General features: G+C 36.0%; 1 pseudogene across 1 annotated transcript; it reads left to right on the top strand.

Moving 5' to 3' along the window:
- The first annotated feature begins 439 nt into the window (after positions 1 to 439).
- LOC149479268 (uncharacterized) lies at positions 440 to 3,150 on the top strand (annotated as a pseudogene). The gene is made up of 2 exons (XR_016317285.1): positions 440 to 1,059; positions 1,260 to 3,150. The product of XR_016317285.1 is annotated as an uncharacterized LOC149479268 (transcript).
- The last annotated feature ends 3,933 nt before the right edge of the window (positions 3,151 to 7,083 follow it).

Here is a 7,083-nt window from a genome sequence, read left to right as displayed (position 1 = left end):
CTACAAACAGAAACTTTCTCCGCCAAAACTGTACTTTTCCCCTTTCCCCCCACCGTGCTTCCTACTTAACTAAGTGTTTTGACACTCCATACACCTTCCCGTACAAAGATAAGAAACTCTCAGAACTTCTTATAACGTTTTCGAATTCTTGGAGTATTGCGAACGAATTGTGAGGGTGGTTAATAAAAGACACTGTGATAAGTTGTGATGTTAGGTTAAGTTTTATAAGTGCTGTGCCGTATTGTTTTATTGTTTTCATTGTAATGTTTTTAATTTATGTAAGTTTTAAATGCAATATTTGATTTTATTTTATTATTATCTTGGAATTTCATCGTAAATTGTTAATTTGTATTTTTTACTTTTAATTGTATTAATTTATTTTATTTCTTTTTATTATTTTCATTGCAATGTTTTTAATAATGTAAGTTTTAAATGTAATATTTAATTTTAGTATTTTATTATTATCTCGGAAATTTTATTGTAAATTGTTAACTTGTATTTTTTACTTTAAATTGTATTAATTTAGGCCTAATTGTGAATAAAGAATTTTTGGTATTTATCTGATTAAAAGAAAATAAACACCTCTGGACAATATTCCAGAGAAAAGCACACAACACCCTGAGATGGCGGGTGCTTTTACAAAAAAAAAAAAAAAAAACCACATTGAAGATGAGGAATGACTGGTTACCAACTTAATGTTGGTAGATCCAGTCTGAAGAATGGATTTTTGTCGATTTCTCATAAACTGTGACATTGACAGTGATCCCGAGTACTTAAAACGTATTCTTTGGACGGACGAGTCCAAATTTGACCGAGACGGGATAAGTAATTATCACACTGCACACTATTGGGCACCTAAAGGTCAAAATTCACGAAAATCCAAGGAAACTTGAGCTAAGATTCTCTTTGAATGTGTGGATGGGTATCGTCCACGATTGCATTGTTGGGCCATTTTTTTTCCCTGACAACTTAAATGGGGTCACGTATGAAAACTTTTTGCGTGATGAGCTCTGGACGCTACTAGAGGACGTACCGTTGGCGATACGATCGAGAATAGAGGTTAGTAAATAATGTTATTTTTTTCTTTGTCTAACAGTGCTTACGATGAGTTACAATAATCATCGTAAAAATAATATAACGTAGGGTGTGCATTATATCATCGTCGTAAGAAAGTAGATATTCTGTGTGCACTGCAACCTAGTCTTACGATATCTTTATTTATTGTGATAGGATATGAAATGTATTTTTTTTTATTCCAGGTTATTTTCAATAACACCATGGCTGTATGTCACAGATGCTGGCAAAGAGCCAACAATGATGTCAATCGACAAGACCTTCCTGACGAAAATGTTGTTGTCGATGTCAACAGTCCAGCTGAAGGCGCCCAACCAAATGAAATCTTCGTCCCTGAGTATGTAAGAGCTCCTAATTCTTCGCGAACCTGTTTATATAGGCATTGCAGAAATCTAGATCTGAGGCGAATCCCCGCGTCTATAAGACTGTTCGCCATTTGTAACTACAGCTTATATTTTCCACCTAGTACACGACTGTGTCAAGAGCATTTGTCTAATATTATTTGGGACGTATTACGGACGGATAATGTAAACGTGACGAATTATTTCAACGCTGAGCTTGTTTCGGACATGACAACAATGTTAATTCGCGGCATGAATGCTCATAGATTAAGGTTTGATTCCGTGACTGGATTGGATGCCCATGAGCTTCATTTTTGGACTGGACTAACTATTGAGCAATTTAATAGTATGCTATTGGAAACACCCAGCTTAGCTGAGAGACACAGACATCCGCGGAGAGTTCTTGGGGCCTATATGACGAAATTAAGGACTGGTGAAAGCAATGAAAGGTTAGCAACATTGTTTGGGATGTCACGTCGAACATTTGAAGACCATTTAAAAATAGCGAGAGAATGTTTGACACAAGATTTCGTTAATAGACATCTTGGTCTAGATCATCTGTCTAGAGAAAATGTTCTAGAAAGAAACTTACTGATTCCTAAAGAGTTTTTTGGTGATGAGCAAAATACTAAAGCTATTTTGATATTAGATGGAACGTACATATACATTGAAAAAAGCTCCAATTTTTTTATTTCAGCGCCAATCTTACAGCCATCACAAGTTTCGAAATCTTTTAAAACCTTTTATAATTGTGAGCAGTGATGGCTATATAATAGACGTACTCGGTCCATTCCGGGCTACAACATCTGATGCTACCATTATGCAGTCATTAATGAATGAAGAAAATCCATTGCATTGGTTTTTAAACAGTGGCGATGTTTTTATAGTTGATAGGGGCTTTAGAGACAGAATTGATGTAATCCAGTCTTGTGGCTATGAAGTCCACATGCCACCTACAAAAGACCGGACCGCTAGTCAACTGACAACAGAACAGGCAAATAAGTCCCGATTAGTTACGATTTGCAGATGGGTTGTTGAGGCGGTCAACGGCAAGTTTAAGAATAGGTTTAGGTTGTTGCGTCAAACGTATTTTAATCGCGCTTTAAGTCATATGTTCTGTGACTTTAAAATTGCAGCGGCCATAATAAACGCTTATTATCGAGTCGCTGTTGACAACAGATTCGCCGCCGAGTTTGTAAATATAATTCATTCTAGAATGAACATGTCCAATCACTTGCATGATTATGTGCATATGAAACATCTTAACAGACAGAGAGTGCCTTTTGAAGCCATGCAAGCAAATATTCCTAACTTCGAAGACTTCCCACGTTTATCTGAAGATGAAGTGTTTCTTTTCGCGCTAGAGAGCTATCACATTAAGCTTGCCAAGTCTTACTGCGCCGAGCACCTTCGCGATGGCCTTTATAATATAGAATTATACCGTGATAACGAGTTAAACGATTTACCGCGATGCAATATCCTACTAAATAATGTTTGGCTAGTCAGAGTACGGATTCAGTCGCGCCATGTCCGTTCCCGTATTTATTATAGTTATATTTTAATAGACCGGGATTTGACCGACAGTCGTGCTATTGCTCATTGGTACTGCACTTGCCTTACAGGCAATCGCACTGCGGGAAGTTGTGCGCACATAATATCCATTGTATGGTACATGGGCTTAGGGCGTCATATTGACTTTAATGCACCAGCACAAATGCTTGATAATATTATTTAAGCACTATTATTACTACTCAATGATTTTCAGTTTGAGAACCAAGTATTTTTTTTTATATAGAATCGTCCTTGTTTGTGTGAAATAAGCATATTTGTTTGTGAAAAACATAATTTTGGTTTAAAAATAAATACATTTTTACCGATAAGTTTTTTTTATTATAAATAAACCCAATAGTTTTTGCTACTAAAACAGGTACTTTATCCTTTTTTGGGTCGCAATGAACAAATTGACACGTGTCCCATGACTGTTGTAGGGTGGGGACGGGGTCCATACAAAATCCCCCATCTGAAGTACGCCGTAGACTGCGTGCCTGCATAAGATATCGAGGCAGGCAATTCGAGCAGGACCTTTAATTTTTTTCTGGTTTTTGTGAACATGTTTTTGTAATTAAAACCAAAATTTAAATTACGTCTTTAATCTTTTTATTGGATTATTATTTCGATCCCTTGCTTATGAAACAAGGAACTTACGTCTTTAATTTGTCACCAAGTTTACAACAATTTTTTCGAGTAATAATCAACTACTTATGGAAAATTTACTAAAAAAAATAAGTTTTATTCCACTTAAGACCCTTTTCTTTTTAAGGTGATGCAAGTTTTGGGCAAGTTTTTTTTTAGTGATCGCTCATTCTTCGGCTTTAATTAATTGTTTTTGGTAAAAAGGCAGAAAATTTCTAAAAAATAAAAAACCGTCATAGCTCAATAACCATCCATTTTTGACCCCTGGTTATCTGGACTTAATTTGTTGCAAATGACCTCTAGTATAACACCTTTGAAGGATCACGTCGAATTTCCAGTCACCCGGTATACAACTAAGTTGAACATCGCGGACTTAGGTACTCGTGAGTCATTCGACGCGTCGCTTCAATATGAATGGTTTATGGGACCATCATTTTTATATCATAACGAATGTAATTGGCCGAAAGATGTTATTCGGACGAACATGGACGCAGCGGACGTGATTTCTGTTTATGTAAGTATTTAGAATAGGTTCCAGTTAAATTATATATTCTCTTCGTGGTCGCAGTGCTCAGAAAAGTGAAGGTGCTAATAATAATTGAATTGCATGCATTGAGATAATATTACTATACGTATGGAGGAGACACCACGAACAAAATCTGTGCGCCATTTTTTTGCTCTAACTAAGTTTTAAAAATTATTATCTAGTTAGGTTCTTACCGATGAAAGTTATTCCTTTGCACATTTCCGTATTATTTGTATTATTTGTGCAATATCTATCTATGTATATGTATGTTGAGCGGAACATAAGTGATGTAGGCGGTGTCGTCTCCATATATGTATATCTCAATGATTGCATGATATATGTTAAAGCGTGGTTGTATTACGTAATTAAATACTGATATAATACTTTTTAGACATCTTGACTCGACCAAAGTCGGTACAAGAATGACTCGCAACTGCAAACGACCGTTATTTATAGGACGATCAAAACAACTATTCGAGTGGCGTGACTGTGTGAGTCAGCGCTGTGTTGTTTTGATCGTTATTTTGAATATAACTTGTAATATTATTATTATTTGATAATTAAATGATTATTAATACTTTTATCCATTTGATTATTATTAAAATAATTAATTAAGTTCGTCAATTGATTTACTTTTAAAATATAATTTTATCTTTAAATTAAACGCGCTAACACGGCCATTCTGAAAAAAGCTCGTGCTCTGAGCGGTAATTCAAAACTCAAAATATCAATGATATAATTCACTTCAGCTGGTGACACTTCGACTTGTTTTAAGTAGTACATTATATTCAAATTATTTGTTTCTTTGTCCAGTTGTCAGACTAAACCACTGTCTGGATCCATACTGACAAGTGACAATCAGGTTATTATTATTTTCCGCCCAGTTGTAAGACTAAGTCACAGAAGACCCGAACAGACAAGTGGCATCCGATTATATTATTTGCCCAGTTGTAAGACTAAGTCACAGAAGACCCGTACAGACAAGTGGCATTCGATTGTATTATTATCTGCCCAGTTGTCAGACTAAGTCACAGAAGACCCGTACAGACAAGTGGCATTCGATTGTATTATTATCTGCCCAGTTGTCAGACTAAGTCACAGAAGACCCGTACAGACAAGTGGCATTCGATTGTATTATTATCTGCCCAGTTGTCAGACTAAGTCATAGAAGACCCGTACAGACAAGTGGCAGTTGATTATCATAATTAGTTTCCATTACCGCTAACACGGTCATCTAAATTTGGCTTTGGTACTATTCTTACACGTACATAGGACACAATAGTAGTCTAGCAATTGCTTGTACTTTTCGCTTCATAGCAATCATTGTCTAGTATTATTGTGATTTACATAGGATTCGATAGCTCAACGAGTTTTTCCAGCTGCGTACAGCGGCTTCTGTATCCAACTCTCAAGTGATAACCATAAGTCCTGGAACATAATTAAGAGTTAAAACACAAGTTATATCCGGCTTGGCCATAGTAAAACAATAACACAATAACGTCCTCGTAGGTTCATTTGAAATGAGTATGGTAATTTATCTCGTGATGTCAAAACACAATGTATTATAACACAAACATAACCGCTCGGCCAAACTGACCTTATAGAACACCATTAATCCACATGATGAACTCAAACTCAAATATTGATTTATTGAACTGGACTTCGCTTTGAAGCGTTTTTCAATCGTCAAAATACAGAAAAATAATAATTTACCACCACAATAGCTTACACTGGGCGCCATCGAAGGCACCAGTCACCACATTGGATTCAAATTCCCTAGGATCAAAACCTTATAATTTGTGACATAAGCACGTCGTTCGCTTACCATAATAATTAAAGGCTCAAGTATCCTGGACACCCGCCCGGATTGCACATCACATTATAATATTGATGAACTACATTACCGTTACAATATTCCACACCACAAACATTTACTTCACACAACGCACAAGAAAAAACACACATTGTGCGAGTTCCTTCATCCTTGTTTACTTGAAGTCAATTCAATCTAGTGTTGCCGCTCGATAGTCCACTATCGATAGTCTATCGATTAATTATCGATAGTTGGGGAAAAGCAATAGTATCGATAGCACTATCGATACTATCGATAGTATCGATAGTCCTATAAGCGTAAATACTATCGACACATAGCAATACCATCGATAGTATCGATACTATCGAAGCTCAATATCGAACGAACTATCGATGCTATCGATAGTGTCGATACTATCGAAGCTCAATATCGAACGAACTATCGATACTATCGATAGTGTCGATACTATCGATAATATCGTCCCATCGATAGTGACCTTTTTCTCGATAGTATTGCTTTATCAATAATATTATAGTGGATGACAGAGAACTAGATGTTTGGTTATAATACTTTTCAAGTTATCTATTGGCGCTTTGTACAATCCATTTTTTTTAGTTCGTTAATTCGTAATCCAATAAGCCCATTGACTGACCCATTATACCAAGAAATCGTGAACAATACTATTGCACAATTTACTACTATCGATAGCTCAAAACTATCGATAGTATCAGTACTATCGATAGTATCGATTGTAGTTGCAATATTCAGTAGCAATAGTATCGATACTATCGACAGTATCGATAGTATAGCAACTATTGGCAATCAATACTATCGATTTTATCGATACTATTGCAGTTCATCAATAGTATTCCATGATTAACGCTATCGATAGTATCGATAGTATCGATAATATCGATACTATCGATAGTGCTATCGATATTCTGACTTATTTTCAAGGTCAACTATCGATAGTCAAACTATCGATAGTTCGGCAACACTAATTCAATCCAATTTTTCGTAGATTGAAGTCCACAGTGGTATACCTCTTTGGTGGTATACTGTCATGATGGTGACAGTGACAGTTGCACACTGTCACGTAGTATGATGGAAGAATTTGTGCCAGCCTGCCAGGATTC

The sequence above is a fragment of the Colias philodice genome, chromosome 20 (genome assembly GCF_061535455.1).
Source record: "Colias philodice isolate Cphi_HAF_F1 chromosome 20, ilColPhil1 Martin Lab GWU primary, whole genome shotgun sequence".
Lineage (NCBI taxonomy): Eukaryota > Metazoa > Arthropoda > Insecta > Lepidoptera > Pieridae > Colias > Colias philodice.
This window is presented reverse-complemented; position numbering and strand designations above follow the sequence as displayed.